General features: G+C 28.5%; 1 protein-coding gene across 1 annotated transcript in view; it reads left to right on the top strand.

Moving 5' to 3' along the window:
* Positions 1-12,040: 12,040 nt before the first annotated feature.
* The window catches only part of LOC111629405 (sodium/calcium exchanger 3-like), a 25,420-nt gene continuing 20,691 nt past the window's right edge, over positions 12,041-16,769 (top strand). The window contains exon 1 of the mRNA XM_023373305.1: positions 12,041-12,238. The gene's annotated coding sequence lies outside the window, so the exon portion shown is untranslated. The remainder of the gene's footprint in view (positions 12,239-16,769) is intronic.

Genomic DNA, 16,769 nt, shown 5'->3' with positions numbered 1-16,769 from the left:
GAAATTGTATAGTTAATAACGAGATATTTATATAAATATAAATATATATATTATTTATTAAAAATTTATTAATAATATACGTCCTCTTCTATAAATTATCTTTGTAATATTTATAAGAAAGGGGAAAAAAAAATTCAAGTTTTCGTTTTTTCAAGATCAAAGTGCCTTCTTTCAATTTAAATAGGACTGTTTTATAGTCAAGGATTGTCGTTTTGTGATATCGAATATTCTCGTAATGCTGTGATGCTTTCTGACATCAATTTTATCACACACTGCCCTGAATATCTAATTAGTTTACTCAAGAGAAGTGAGTTAAATGTTATGCAGTCTGTACGTTCGGCGAATATTTTAAGTGACTATTTTCTGTTATATATTCTCTTTTTAAATCCTTCTTGCACTATTTAAGGAGTACTTTTTTTTAAAAAAAAATAAGAAAATAGGATTTTTAAAAAAAAAATCATCTTAGTTAATGTTTTATATTGATTTACTCACGCTTGAACTTTAAAGAATGTAAAGATTATGCGCGCTAATACAGCCAAACCTGGATATAGAGCCATTTGTTCGATCCTAAATCGATTGTGGCGCTAAATCGAAGAATCTCACACTTTAAATTACTTGATTTAGTCACGATAATGTTGTTTGCAATGCAGAATCTTATGTGATTCGGTGATAGTTAAAGATTCTACTATTTAATAGTTATGAGGAATATCCATTTACAAGCATCGATAGCGCTATAAGGGGTTGGCGCTATATCGAGGTTTAACTGTATATAGAGAACGAATCAGTTTTTACTGTAAATGCTCAAAATTATTGTAAAAAAACAAAGAAAAACGTTATATATTTCATAAAAATGAATATAAAATACTAATGTAAAGAATAAATGAACATTTAACATGGCATTTGAAGGGCTGCTGGCTCTGGAAACTTTCATTTGTCCCATGATGGAGCTAAAAGGAAAAAAGGAATGGAATTGTTTGGCTTTTTTTAAACTCTCTCTGCCTTGTGGGTACTAAGAANAAAATACTACTTAAACGCCATTTTCTAATTAGTCACATACAAGATTTTTTTATAGAAAAAATAAATAAATATATATTGTTAGAACACGATTTTTAAAAATCATTTCGCCTAATATTCTTATTTTGGCATTTTAATATCAAATTATCACATCATCAAGCGTTACACGCCTTCATTCACACGAAGACAATCATGCACATATATGTGCTACAACATTATTTTCTCTCAAATGTTTCATAGACTGCACGGTGGAAATGTGCAATTATCAGATGCAATATCGAAGAATAAACTGTATAAAATACTATATTAACATTTTAAAGTCAACATATTCTAAATATTGTCGAAGGTGGATGATCGTATAAATTTTTATATATTATATAATATTAATAAAGATTTTTTTGAAAACCCTGGTCTTTTTTTTTTACTTGATTTTATATCGCTTTAAAAAAATATATTATATTATTAATAATTAAACAAAGAGAAAGTTTGGCGATCGGTCAGAAAATAACCCCTTGAAACTATCGAGAAATGCAAAAAAATTCGGGTTTTTTTTCTGTATATATGGATGTTATTCCCCTACTTTGAAGCTTAATAACTCCTATACCTTTTGTCAAAAATTTCTGAAATTTTGCAGGGAATTTTGTGTATTTGGGAAATTTATGCTACTAAATTTTGATGGTCAAAGGTCAAGGGGGTGGAGAGATAGAGCGGAGTAATATATATCTCGAGTGGGATCGAACGTAATAACGATTTTATTCGTTATTAGCATGTACAATTTTTTTTTTTATAAAATTCATCTCTACACTCAAAATTAAGATTTTTGTCGTTTATAATAATTAATAATATAAATTTTTTTTTAAAATAAAATATCATAACAGATGGTGCCACAAACAATTTTAAAGTTTGGCCGGGAAAGTTATGCAACTCGCTACTGAATTTTTTTTTTTTTTTTTATAGATTTAAAGTTTAACAAACGCTTTACTAGTCTATGTAAATTTAATAATGTTGTTTTAAATATTTTGAAAGGTAATTAAAATCAAGTTAGTTAATATTGGAATATTTCCAGAAAATCTTTAATTTTTAAAAGAAAAAAATGGTTTAAATTATTTTACTCTTTGACAACATAAAGCTTTTTTGTTAACGTCTCTGTTTTAAATACATACAAAATAACCTCCAAACAACGGCCCTTTTTCTTATTTACTCTTCGGTGGCCTTCGTTCAGAGGTTTGTCTGTATCTAATATAAATTTTCCCCACGTTTATTTTTATTTTTATTGACTTATAAATAAGCTTTAACTTCTATAAGATCGCTTTTATTTAAGCGATTTCTAACAAAAATCCTAGCAAAAAATAAAATTTTAATTTTTATATACTTGTCACTCCTATACGCTGCATAATACTTAACACGTCCGCAGCATTGTTCCTGAAAGATCACCAGCAATAACTCTTACATAAAAAAAAAATGCCTGATATCGAGTAAAATAATAAAGAAAATAATAAAAAAAGTCATTAAATATAACAATACGTTTCAGTTTTTTTAAGTATTTTTTTCGACTTTCTGACAAAGAAATGTGGGTGTGCCATATAATGTGGCACACGTCTAGATTAATATTATCTCGAAAAGTGGGATGAATATTCCAAAGCAGATGGTGACGTTCGCTACATAATACGGGTCGATAATGCGAGAGATGGTCAACAAACCCCCATAAAACGTCTTTTACTAATGAACATCTCATCTTCTTCCCCTCATTTACTTAAAGCATATAAATGCTAATAAGCTTTAATTTAAACTCAATGTCTTGTCATTATCTAAAAGAGATTTCTTTCATAGCTTCCTAAGTTTTCTTTCTTTTCCTTATTTCTTTCATTATAGGAAACGATAATGAAAATGGTAGATCATCTGAATCTTATTGAATCGAGTCTACTTGTGAAAGTGCGAGCCACGCAATTTGGGTGTGGTTCTAAGGCATGTTCCACTTTATCTTGCAAGGGTGAAAATCTTCCGTAATAATGTTTTTAAAAATATAAAGGTTTTTCTCCCATTTATAATTTTATGCTACTTAATACAAGTAAAAAAACAAAAAAAAAACACTAAGTAATTTTACTCCTATACTCCATGAAAATCTTATAATTTTAATGCTTATCATTTATGATTATATCTTCTTCATCTTTATAAAGGTTGATCTCTTCAATACAATTTTTAGCACTACATATTTTAGTTTTTCACTATTTTCTATAGGAAATATTCAAGATAAATATTATATAGGATTTATTTTGATGGTTATTCTTTAAGGTAAATCGTATGATTTAAGCGTTAAAATAACGTTAGAATAACCATTAAAGTAATTTTTATAATGCTTAATTCTTATCATTTACTCTCATATTTAACTTTAAAGAAGTTAATAAACAAGTGTATACCTCAGTTATATGGTTTATATTCTAGTGTACAAGCCACGTAATCATCCAATGAAGAAGAAAATTCATCTTGGCACTTGGTAGGATCCTATCTACATCCTTTATATTTTAACCAAACGTTTCACGTTTTTTTGCTGTAAAAAACAAAAAATATAATATAAAGTTTATTTAAAACCTTTATTTTAAAAAAAAATTAAACAGAGTTTGTGTAAGGATAAAAAACTCTTAAATTTTCCAAGAATCTTCGCATAAGATTTTCTTGGCGAATCTTTAAATAATTTTCATTCTCTATTGAAATTCCTTTCTATATTTACTTGATTATTACTTAAAATAAAACTTTCTGTAATAAATTACTTCAATTTTCTCATACCAAACCTTAGTACATAAACGTCCCACGCAGTTTAATTAAACACATCGGAACAATAAGGCATTCTCTAACGTCACGCGTGACACTAGTGACCGTCACGTGAGCTTGCATATTTTAAAACATCGTCTTTGTTCAAAAATCTTAACAAATAAGATTAATTTAGTTACAATTCGGTGCATTTACTCTACAACAATTGTTACAACTTATTAACGTGACTTGGTTACTGATTTTATAATTAGAAAATCTTCTGTTTATGTCAAGAAAAATGTTGTATTTCATCTATACAATGCATTTATAATATATTAAATATTCTTCCCTGTAATAAAATAATAAGAGAATGATACTTGATTCCTATTTAATTCCATTCTAGATGAGATAATTACTTTAAACTTCAAATTGTGTTTATTTTGCGATGATACTTTGATTAGTTTCTCTATTTATAGTTGCGGTAATGTTTAATTTGACTATCGAACGCCTAACTTTGATAGAAAATATCATATTGCATAATTTCTGCTTTGTTATTACGATGGATCTTGTTGAGGACCTCTGCTGAGAGCCCATATTGTAGCAGCCCATAGATTTATAATGTATAAAAATGCTATTAAAATGGCATCTGTACGATTCGTCTTTTGAAGATCGAATCTGCCCGTAATGATCAAAAATTAATATAGTGTATAAGGTCTACTTGTTTGTAATATTACTATTGAAGATCAGAGACAGCTTTAATCTTGTGTAGCTCAACTCTTGTGTGCTAGTGCTGATGATAATACTGATAATGATGCTTATATTGATGCTAATATTGGTTCTGATGCTTATGCTGATGCTTGTAATTGTGCTTTTTCTAATGCTGATAATGTTGCTAGTTTTACAAAATAAAAAACTAAATACCAAATTCTATGCTTCATCATTAAAGAAAATTTTTCAGACATAAGTTAATGAAGTTTTTACCTGTATATGATATTATATCTTAGTAAAATACAATTTCCTATCAGAAGACACATGAAATTACTTAAAAATTGTACAAAAATACGCAATTTTTAAGTAAATGTGATCAAANTATATATATATATATTTAATATTTACCAAATTGCAAAAAAGCTTCTCACTAAATAAACAATAAGCAAACATTAGTACTGTACATAAATCACATCGATTCAGATAAAATAAAAAAGTTTTGACAAAGAATTAGGAAGAAAACTCAGGCTAACGTATAGAAGTTTTAACAATTTAAAACTAAAATGTATGCTTATTTAATCTGACATTTTTGTCCCAATATTCAGAAAAATGTTCTTGTTTCGTTGTTTGAATATAATAATTTTCGTAAAACAATAAAAAAAATTCATAATTAAGCTTTCTAGTAAATAATCTATTGTGAATAAAACTATTGAAAATAGTAAAAGTTTCTATTAATATCAAAATATCAAAAATAATGAGTAGAAAATCTTGAAAAAAATATATGTATATATCAATATTTAACCTCACTTCATGTGAAAGATGTCAAATTGTGTCACAGAAGGATTTAACCTCGAAAGAACTGGAAATCCATCTATTTTAGTACCTCATAAACAAAACTGTAAACAAATAAAATCTCAAAGTATCCCATTTAAGTATATAGAAAAGACAAAAATAAATTTCGATTTATGTAAATTTCTTAAAATTTTAGCTCTTTAACCATTTGAAGAATAAGTAAATTTCTAATAGAGAGTTGCACATCTGGATTATGGCATTCATTAGGATCGAAGCAGATTATTATTATTATCAGTCGAGATATTAAAGTATTCACGCCGTGCACCATTAACTGATGATAATTTAATGATAAATTTTGTAGTGGAATATAAAATTTCCTTCATTTTATACTGGCAATAACAATTCAAATATTTATTAAATCGAGAGTAAGCAGGGTTATATTGATTATGTGTTTAAATCTTGTTATCTTCTGATTCATACGATACAAACTCTGGAATGTTTGTTAGATTGGGGTCGGTCGACATTTTGTATGTTGTCATGGTAACAAGCGCCGCTCAGTTATCCGGAGGTCAACCACATTTAATGATGTTTCTGATGATAGAACCGCTTCCTTGCTTAAAAAAAAAAGTGCTTGCATTATGCTTTCATAAATGGAAAGATTTAAGAAGTATTTTTTAATTCAATTTTTTTCTCTTTAAAATGTTAACTTTTTTTTCTATTGAGTTTTTTTAGAAATCTTTCTATAATTGTCTACTGTGCACTTTTCCTTTATATTGAGTAAATCCATTGTTTCCATGAGGAAAATAATCGAAAATTACCCTCTACGCAGCTCTTTTTAGTAGTTTTTACGATTCTCACTAGGTCAATCAATTGCTTTTTTTTTATAGAAGTAACCAAGATCTCTTGCCTTACAAGATTCTTCTGCACTCCTTTATGGACCTAATTGAACAATTCTATATCTTTTCCACAAATAAACCCAAATTTCTTCAAAAAGTTTCCACAGATCTTTTAAAAAACACTTTAAATAACTTTATTAACTCAAATTTCATATAAAAAATATAATTAAAAATGAATTTATTAAACTTTTTTCAGTAATTTACACATAAAAAAAACTAAATATTCTAACTAGAAAATGTGTAAAGTAAGACTTTTAACGATTGAATTTATGAATTTTTTATGAAGAAATTTGATTATTTTTAGTGCTTCTATTCATAAAACGTTAAGAGTTTTATAAACAATAATATGTTATATTGAACAAGAATCCTTCAATACACCTTTAGAAGGAAAGCTCTTCATGTCACATGAAGAGCCCTCCAGATAACTATGTTGCATACTTCAGAGATTTTCTTAAATGTTGATAAATAAATGAAAATATATGAAGAAACTAACAGTTTGAAGAGTTATATAAGTTATGACACGTAAATTAATAAGGATTTATTTATTTTAGAGCTTTTTTTTAACACTTCGTTACTTTCATAACCTACTCTAAATGAATATAAATGCGATCAGTAGCGATTAAATTTTTTTAATCAAATATTTACTGAGAAAATTAAAATAAATCATCTTTTTTTTAGAATATTTTGTATTAAATCCAATTTTATTAAATAAATTTATATTTTCAGAAAAGCAAAATAGTATATAAACAATGAGAAGTGGATTAGTTTCATACAGTAAGAACGTTTCTTTGTTATGAAGCGACATTAAAAATTAAACAAAAATGGATTAAAAACAGCTATAAAGTAATAAGAATAGTTTTTAAAAATTAAAAATAAATAAATAGTAGTAAACAGTTTTAAAATTAACATTAAAAAAACCTTAAAAATTAAGTTTTAAATGTCTTATATCGTGTAAAAGGGTGAGATATTCTACAAGTTAAGATGGCCATTAAATTAATAATTAATTTTCCTTAGAATATTTTACAATATGTCAAATAATGCTATACTACTATAATGCTAATAAAGAGGATCCGTTAACGAGGCGCTTTACGAGATTGGCGCTATTTAGGAGTACCCTATATCGAGGTTTAAACATATTCTATTGTCTACTCAAGTAAACTCGATTCCTCTCTTTCATTGAGATATACAAATGAAGATTAGCAGATACGTATCTTAACACTTCACTTGTATTAAGATATAATACATTATTACACCCTAGTATTTGGCTTATGAATTATATCTTAACACATGTGAGGAGTTAAGCAATTTTCTTCTCTTAATAGAAAAATAAAATACTTAACAGTTAAATCAGACAAAGAAGAGATCAGGCGAAGAATAAAAAACGAATTAAATCGGCGAAATTAAGCAAGAGAAAATTGACAAGACAAAAACAAAATAAGTAAATAAATACCAGAGAAAAAATAAGAAGATTCACCATGTTTTTTTTCTGCTGTAATAATTAATTTTATTAGGAGATAAACAAAAGAAAAAAACATGGAAACTGGCGTAAGTAATAACTGTAGGAACAGGAAATTATATATATATATATTCTGTTTGTTTCTTCGAATTTAAAGAGGAAAAGAGAGAAGAAAATCGAGCATCATCAAAGAATATAATATCAGAAAAGCAGAACCGCATCAATTAATTAACCCTTTAAAGAATTTTAATTTACTTTCTCGAGAACTCTCTTCCAAATTAAAATGGCCACGCCGCAAGATCGATTGTTTCTAGTTAATTCGAAAAGTTAAAATCTTTTCTCTAAACATCCCTCTCTTTTTTTTTTTTCTTTTATGCTTTTCAATAGGGTATCAAACAACGTTTTCCAGTAAATTTTTTGATAAAAATAAGATTTCACTTAATTAAAAGAAATTACTTTCGAAGAGGGGGAGTCCTTTTCATTACTTGTATTTTATGTAATTAGTGAAATAATCAGTCGATTTATTACGAGTGAGTGAAGGAAAAAAAAAATATATATATAAAGAAAATTTAATGTAATATCGGGAAAATATCGAAATTTATACTTTCGGAAAGGGTTTAACTGCAGTTAATCACACATAACTGTGGAGGTGAGATGTCCTCTTGAGAGAGATGGCCAATGCTTTGATGTGTATTAAAATATATGCCAAGTTGAGTAAAAACTGTTTTTTACTCGGCGTACGATGTGAGAAAGAAGTACAGTACAGACAAACCTCGATATAACGTCGCCATTCGTACGACTCTGAAATTGGCACTTAATAGTGTTTGACGCTAAACAGAAGAATCTCAAACAGTAAAAATAATTGAAATTGATGAAATCTGCATACAAGTTTGAGGTTTAAGAGTTTGAGAATCGCGTGATGTGATAATGATATCCTTTGCAATACAACATTCTACAATTAGTCATTCAGATATAATTAAAGAACTTATTATTCAATATTTATGAAGATCATCCGTTTACAAGCATCGATAGGAGCTGTATGGGAGTGGTGCCATACAGGAGGGCGTAATATCGAGGTTTGGCTGTACATTTTTTACAATATCTCAATATAAAACACAATTTCCTTCTCGTATCTATCTATCAGAATTAATTAATATAGGTCAAGTAAAAACATTTTTATATGGCGCACTTAATTAAAACCATTTTAAATGTAATAATATACACCAAAACTAATTAACATACGCCAAATAGAAAGCAATTATTATTGTTTTTTTTTTTAATATTTGCTTGGCGCAAATATGCGAAATTATGTAAAAGCTAATGGAAATATCTTAAAATCATTAATTAAAATCTTGGCCATATTATCCTGCAGGGCATTTCTCCCTGATTAGAGCAAAATAATAGATGTTAATCTAATCATTTTTCACACTCTGCAACTATTATTATCACATAAACATATTAGTATACCTATATAAACTGCTAATTATCTCACTCAGAAAATTATCATTTTAATTGGCTTCTACAGCAACAACAATTACAGTAAACTACGAAGATGTACAATAACTTTTCTGCCAGTTTAAACTTTAAAATTAAATTGTTTCTACAACAACACTTATGGATGCCATACTTTTATTAATGGACTTAACGTATAGTACATGCTTTAATAGGATTAAAACTGTGCTAGCATTTGTTATTACAGCAACACTGTAAGCGATGGCATAATTTTCTTTAAATACAGTAAATTTTTTATTATAAAAGCAAAGTTTTTAATGTAATTTTGTTAGAAAATTGTACTTTTTGAAAGCTATTACAAGTTTAAAAAAGCTCTGAAATAATTTTATGAGAAGGATTCAATACGTGAGGTTCGCAGAGGGGGACAAGCGGGGCACGTGCCAGTTTCAGTGATCGAGTAAAAATTCCACACAGTGGAGTGTTATCTTATGGGCAAAAGGGCAATTGCCTGGGGCCCCAAACCAATCTTTTATAAGAAAATATTTCCCCAAAATTTACTCCGAAGAAAAGTGTCTGAAGTCAACACTGTACTGGGGCCTCCTAATTCATATTCCCCTAGCCCTCATGAAGCTACAATAGCCTCATAGCGCCCATGAAGCTACTGATTTCACATGTTATAATCATATAAGTGACTATGATATGTGATCTTACCCTCGGCCATGGGAATCTTTGATGCAAAACTATATTCTATAAACAACGTGTGAAATCCCCCGAAAAGTTAACTAATTTAATAAAAATTTATTGATATTATTTCTCTCCAAGACTTGCCCCCTCTTGGAAAATTTTCAGCATACGTCCACGGTACAACGTGTAAATTATGCGAGTAATTCCGTTTAATTATTATAAAGACGTATTGTTATTATAGTAGCACAATTGATCATCCGCCATTTTACTAAAGTCAAGCGCATTGACTGACTCATTCAAGCAGAATAGGCATGTTTCGATATTGATTGTAACACTCAATTGTATCTGGTGAATCTGCAATCTCTACTTTTCATATTCTGATGAATTCAATTTGGTTTTTGATCGTATTGTTTAATTATTGTTATTATAAAACTGTTCATTAGCAAACAATTAATTTATATCTAATATACAAGTTCATAATCAACACATTTTGCAATTGGAAATTTATCCAGAAGACATTAATTATTGCAAATTTTGTTACATTTTGCTCCAGTAGTGTAAGAAGGAGGAGCCCAGGGGATTGGTTTCCCTCACCTTTGAAGATAAATAATTAAAGGAAAAATTCAAACTTATACACGTGTATATACGATATCCGAGTGTTTACTCTTCATCCACAGAGCTGGTGGCTATATCTAAATTGGTACAGGGGTGTACCATAAATGTAGGTTTGCACGTTCTAATTCGTGTTACTACCATAGTTACACTACTATTTACTTATGCTACTACAGCAATATCTCGTTGAAAATATTAAATTTTAGATATTTTAATTACGTTTTTATATTTTTAAATAAATTTTGCAGGTCCTGCTTTCAAAATTTTAATTATTTTTACAGTAATTTACGGATTATTATTATTATTATTAAAGTAACACTTACTAAAAAAAATTGATGCAAAATTTTCAAATTTTTAATTACTTTATACATTTATTGTTGCTATTACAGTAATATTTACTACATTAAATAAAATTACGTATTCATTTAGTTATTTTTAATGTTGTGTTACCGCATTTATTGATGTTACTACCATCACACGTAACTTTGAAAGGAATATACTGTATATCACCTTAAGTAAGCCTATTGAATGTATTGGGAAATGATTAATTGAACATCTCCATTGAGCACAAGCGGGTTTTGTGCGTTCAAGAGGATACACTCTTCATTTATATAACACCCGGAAGTACATTGTATGCGAGTTTTACCACTGCTTAAGGCAAATTATATCGTGATTCTTTACCCGGACACAATGTAGCAAGATGGTACTTGGAGGTATTGTACATTCGAGTCATTATTTTTACGTCCCTATATCGTAACACGCGTTGTCACCAAAAACAAGACAATTACAGACAAATGTCGGTTATCGATTGGTTTGTGACAAGAGTCAAGTGTATTCTATTTTGTACCATGGCAACGTGCGTGCAATGACCACTAACTGTTGCATATTCCAAATCTACTGAACAAATTCACGCATCCGTCCAGTCCTTATTGTTCTATTTGTGGTACCAATTATTCCAATGATGAATAACAAGCAAAAATTACAACGTTACGTCAAAACGCGATGGAATAATCTTCATAAATTTCCAATTTATCAGTTATTTTTTTCGAAGCATACATGACGTGTATGGGTTTCCATTAGCATAACGGTTGCATTAGAAATTTACGGTAGTTGATGCCATTGTAGTATTAACGAATGGATACTTAGAAGAGGTTCAGGAAACATTAGAAATTTACAGTAGTTGAAGCCATTAAAGTATTAACGGATGGATTTATATAACAGGGTCAGGAACTTGAAGAAAAGGGTTTTTTTGCGTTGTTTTATTGGTTCAAACGGTGAATAAATGAGGTTGAAGGATGTTATTTTTATTTATTTAAGATATACGAAATAGTTTTAATAAATAAACTACTTCTATGGTAACGAAGTGGTGGCAGAAAACCTGTTTTATGACTGGTAAGATGTCAGTAGATAATATTTAATGACAAGGTGGTAGAGACAAGGAGCTGAAGACGTCACAAAGTCATGAGAGATTGCTTTCTCTTACTTTCCGAATATTTTTTTCTCCTTTTCTTCTATATGTTATAACTGATATTTAATCAATTGGCGCAGACGCATACTAGCAATTTATTATTACTTTGGCGGTGTGCCAGGCTGGGTTCAGTTCTTCTCCGCTCGTTCCAAGTGGCGTCGCTACTTCCTACCCAGAATACGTTTCACCGACAATCCAGACACACTGATCAATATAGATAGAGTGTGGCTCTGGTGCGTAATGGGTGGACGACCCGTTAGCAATGCTGGCCAACTCCCAGGGGCATACACGGACCCCAAATTCCCATACCCGGCCACGTAGCCGGGTCTAAGTTAATCCTGGTCCTACACTTTTTGGTTATAACTGTGCCATAGAGATGTTACGAGGAGCAACGATGTCCTTTAATTAGTAAGTAGAATGATTTTTGTTAAAAGTGCACCACCGGGTTTGTTGCTATAGTAGCATTCTTCTCTACCCTTTAGGCAGGTTTTCCGAGAGCGTTATCCCGCAAATAACGCGATGTTTACTACTGTTAGAGGGGGTATCGATGATGGTGGCAAAGTGATGATAATTTATCTACAAGTATTACGCGTTGATAGTGCCATACAATTTGACCTGTTGGTCGAATTTTAACAAATTTAATCGTGTAAAAAATACCAGAACCTGTTGTCGGCGTTGTTAACTTTAAAAAAATTGAATTGCCACGCTAAAATACCACTTTAATAATACTAAATTACATGTTTTTGTCTGCAGCATGACTCCATTATGATGCTTCCAAACCATGTTCCAAAGATTTATCCCTAGCAATTTCTTGCAATTATCTCCCTTAATAACTTCATATAGGCTACATAAATTAAAATTAGAATATAAATTAATATTTAAAAAATAATAATATATTTTATATATAAATCTATATACATTAAATTTATTTATAAAAATTAATTTTAAATGTGAAAGTGTTTTGACGGATATGTTCGGTAAGTCTTTCAATGGATATCGATTTTTGAGTTTGATAGCATTGCGGAAGAATGCGTTCAAATTCGTTTTACTTTCAGTATTTTATTTATTTATTTATATTTTTTAAACTTTTTTTTTTCTTACTATTTTACGCCATTTAATGTTTTATCAAATTTACAATTCTTTAAATTTTTTCTCTTGCAAATTTATAAATATTGCATTTATAAATGCATAATATGTTGGAAGATTTGGGTTCGTGGGCTAATTTCGCTCGATTATTTATTTATTTTAATAGTATTTATCGGTTATTTCTTCGATTTTTTTCTGAATATTTCTTCAATTTCCGACCACATTTTGATACAAAATATATCCCGAATGCATGCAAATTGCATTACGAACACAGGAAAATGTTGCTTTGGAGTGACTCCGCCCAATCGTTTTGCTAATTTTAACGGATTTTTTTTAGATAATTTGCATGGGTTACTGTTGACTTTTTTTTTGTCTAATTTTTTCCGATATTCTCCACCCAATTTCCAGTAATATTTTGTTATAAAATCCTTTCTGACGTATGCAAATTGCACTATACACGCTGAAAAGTGTAATTTAAGTGACGCCGCCCAATCGTTTACTAAATTTTTACATAATTTTGAATTAATTTCTATTAGTTTTTTTGGTATCCTCCGTCCAGTTTGCCTCATATTTTTATACAAAATACATATAAATTTCTATCTGACAGATACATAACTCTCTGATTTAAAAATTGTCCGCTCGATAAAATCATTTTCTTGGTTATAAAACAGCAAAATTTTTCATATAAATCGTAACCGATAGTTATAAATTTGTTTAAAAATTAGAATTTTCTTTGCCTCCGCCCATTTCTCCTGCAAATTTATAGTGAATTTATACTTGCCTCTCCCAATTTTATTAAGTTTTCAACATTATTCGTTCGATATAATAATAATTTTAAAAGAATTCTGCCCAATAAATGGAGCAATAAATGAATTAAAGGAATTATTTTCAATATTTAACGTTAATTAATTAAATTTACATTAAAAATATTAAATTTTTTTTTTTACAAAATTTCTTCCATTTCTACACGATTTAATGCGAATTCTTAAGGAATTAATGTTAAATTTCTTAACATTTATTGATGATATATTCACTATTTGATGATTTTTATACCGTATGATCATTATTAATGTAGTAGAAATCATCCGTATCATTACTTTTCTCTTGGTTACATCACTTAAATATGCCAAGGCTTTACAATAACAATACGTATTATAATGATTAGACATAAATTTATTCTTAAAATAGAATCAGGCGCTTTTACTTAAATAACTATTGTATGGAAATTTATAAAAATCGATATTAAATCAGACGTGAAGAAGCAGAAAATAAGAATTTTTCCCTTAAAGCATCGTCAATTAAATGTTACTTAAGAAAACATTACACATCTGACAAGTTGATTTTATAAAACTAAACTTTTATCGATTGTTGGAGATAATTTTAAGAATTTTTTTATTACTTTAACAGCATTAAAACAGCCTAAAATCGTTTAATTTTCATCAAAACTCTTATAAAATCTCGTATATATCAATATTGATGCACATACTCTTTGTTCATACAGCAGCATCACACAGGGGTTGAATCATACAATTCAACTTCTATCGATTGTATGTGATAATTTTACGGGTTTATTATTATTATTATTATTACTCTAGAAGCATTAAAGAAGTCTAAAATAGTTTAATTGTTATCAAAACACTATGTTTGTTTTATCACGAAGTGTCAATGAGGATGAATGGTGTTATAACAGCCTATATTTTATGCAGGATCCTATAGAAGAATTAAGAAAAATTTGGTGCAGATGGGTCAAACGGTGTAGAAGTGTATAGACAGACAGACAGATCTTAGATTAATATAGTAGCATCAGATGTAGGGTTGCATTATAAAACTCAATTCTATCGATTATAAGTGGTAATTTTAAGAATTTTTATTACTCTAGTAGCATTAACACAATATAAATCGTGTAATTATTATCAAAACACTTATCTTTTCTCAAATATTTACCTTTATATCAATATTAATACATCGTCATTGTTAAAACAGAAGCATTAGATGTTGCATTATAGTACTAAATCGATTGCATGCGATAATTTAAAGAGATTTTGTCATTCTATCGGCATGAAAACAATCTAAAATCGTGTAATTTTATTAAAAATATCTCAAATTTTTACATATAAGTCACTGTTAATGTATTGCCTTCTTTGTTATTGTAGTAGCATTTCCCTGTGTTGCATGATTATGTAAGATTCTTCTAGGAAGATAGTAGTGATAAAGTCAAGAAGTGAAGCAAAAAAATGCACTTTAACGAGCCATTTTATCATTGTTTATTATCTTAATTTATTTATTTACTATCCTACTATAGCAACTTCTCTACTCAATCGATGCTAACGAGGGAATAAACCGAAAATGAGTAATATATTTTCAGCAATCTGCCCAGTGGGGTGACGATCTTTTAAACCCTAGACCACACAGACTTTATATCTAATTATGCTACTACAGCTATAACGTGAATTTAAACGTATGTTAGCATAGGGTGGCAAGAAAATCGATTACCAATTGTTCCTGTAGAAGTATAACTATTGTGGGTTATACAAATGTCGATTATTAAATTAATTGTTCTATTTAATCATTCCAAATTCAGTGAAGAGGTGTGTATTTTTAATGACGTTTCTTCGGATATAGGATGAAAAAAAATTTTTTTAAGAGTTCTCGTGATAAGTTGCATGCAACGTGCAACGTCACTTCCACATTGTATATTCTCAGTTATAAATTACACATAAAAAAAACAGGGGGGATGTATGCAGTAGAACAATAGCCTATCCTTTACTTTAGAATCACTACACTTAATTGATTTATTTCTTCAAAAGTAATTGTTTTGTTCTTGTTACTGAACAAACTAACAAGACAAACTCTTTAACAGGAGACTCCTTAAACTCCTTAACAATTAAAAACTACGTCTAGAAAATGTCTCAATTTCTATCAAAATTTAGATTTCTGTGTAGTAAATTTAAAAGTAAATTGAAAATTTGACGTATAAATTGTGTAAAAATAATCACAGTCCAATATTTTATCATAATCTTTAGGGGAAAAATTCATTGTTTTGTTCGTCTTTGTTAAAAATATCAATATTTATGCATAAAAATGTAACAATATTTAACACTTTTACTTAAAAATCTAAAATTTTATCTGATATTTTTGTGAAAAATGTGTTAATTTATAATTAATTATGGAAAAAATCGAATGTTTTGTACGAGTGTGATTATAGAAAAATATAATTCTGTGTGCTAAATTGTAAGCGAAATTTGATATTTTATGTAATAAATGTGAGAAAAAATTCCAAATTTTAAGAATTTATTATTATGATTCAATATTATTCCGTAATTTTCTGGAAGAATCAGGAAGAATCAGGAAGAATTCTTCTATAGAAACTAGAGGATTAATTATAGGAAAATTGAATGCTTGTATAAACGCAAATGTAAAAAAAAGACGTATAATTTAGTATGTAAAATGTATACAAAATTCAGTATTTTATATAATAAATGTAGGAGAAAATATCAAAATTTTCTATATAATATAATCGATCTTCGAATAACGGCCACCTTTCAACAATGTTTTAGTCAATGGCCGTTATTTAGAGGTTGGTTTTACATAGAAAAATTACATTTTATAGTGAAAAGACCGAATTTTTATGCTGAAAAATACACAGAAATTTATCAAAATCTCTATAAAATATCTTAATATTTATGCACTAATTATTTAAAAAAAAAAACATCGAAATTTTATGTACTACATGCCTAGAAATTTAAGATTTGAATACGAAAACGTGCGTAAGTTTGTTTGTACGATTGTAACCTAGAAAATATACAGATTAATAGAATTTATTAAAATATTTGTTTAATTCTAAGAGTTTATA

This window comes from Centruroides sculpturatus, unplaced genomic scaffold (genome assembly GCF_000671375.1).
Source record: "Centruroides sculpturatus isolate CEXI.00-Female unplaced genomic scaffold, Cexi_2.0 scaffold586, whole genome shotgun sequence".
NCBI lineage: Eukaryota > Metazoa > Arthropoda > Arachnida > Scorpiones > Buthidae > Centruroides > Centruroides sculpturatus.
Note: the sequence above shows the minus strand (reverse complement) of the source record. Positions and strands in the feature narration are given on the sequence as shown.